Here is an 884-nt window from a genome sequence, read left to right as displayed (position 1 = left end):
TAGTTAAAAGAATATATTTTTTAATATACTTACCCAAACAAATCCTAATTATTTGCTCAAGTTACTATGACACATTGACATTGACTGGTGTGGTGTGTGAGAGTGAGAGTGTGAGCTCAAGAAAAATAGAAAAGGCAGGACATTGTAGTATATAGGCTTTGAAAATTCTAAGGTTTATGACTTGAGTTTTGTTATCTATCTGCTGCTACCGCCATCTATTATTCACTGACAATACCCCCGTGTTCGTCGCATGACTCGCATCTCCTCTGTTTTACCTTTTATTTTATTTTATTTTATTATATAATATACAAAGATAGCATATTTCATCATTTGATTTTGCGGTTAACCTCTCTCAATCTTAGATATGTCGCGTTCAAATTTTAAGAATAATGATAAAATTTGTTTCAAATAAAGTATATGAATGCTTTTATAAAGAAATATGATTTAGTAAGAAGTATGCGTGAAAATAAAATAATAATGGAAAACTAATATTTGTTGTATATTATGAATTAATTTTTTTTTTAATTTTCTAAAAATTTTTAGTGTTTTATACTTTTATCAACTATTATTGGTGATACAGTACAAATAAAATGGTGTGATCTCTTATTTGAGATGTTTTAGATGTAGATAATTTGATTAGTCTATCAAAATCAGCTCAACCCAATTTAATTAATTTTGAATTTATTGAATAATCAAATATAATCGGATATGACTTAGTTAAATCTTACTTTAATTGATTTAGATATCAATTTTATGATTGTAAAATCCAAATTAACTCAATTACTCGATTAGTTTTATATTATATTTTAAAAGATAAAATATATATACAAACTTTTTAACGTGTTTAAACTTAATAACTTATATACTTGCTACTTACCAGCCAG

General features: G+C 25.5%; 1 pseudogene; it reads right to left on the bottom strand.

Moving 5' to 3' along the window:
- LOC110266810 overlaps positions 1 to 215 on the bottom strand; it is a 4,502-nt pseudogene extending 4,287 nt beyond the window's left edge.

Source organism: Arachis ipaensis, chromosome B09, assembly GCF_000816755.2.
Source record: "Arachis ipaensis cultivar K30076 chromosome B09, Araip1.1, whole genome shotgun sequence".
NCBI lineage: Eukaryota > Viridiplantae > Streptophyta > Magnoliopsida > Fabales > Fabaceae > Arachis > Arachis ipaensis.
The sequence above is the reverse complement of the archived record's forward strand: the minus strand, read 5'-3'. Positions and strand labels throughout refer to the sequence as shown.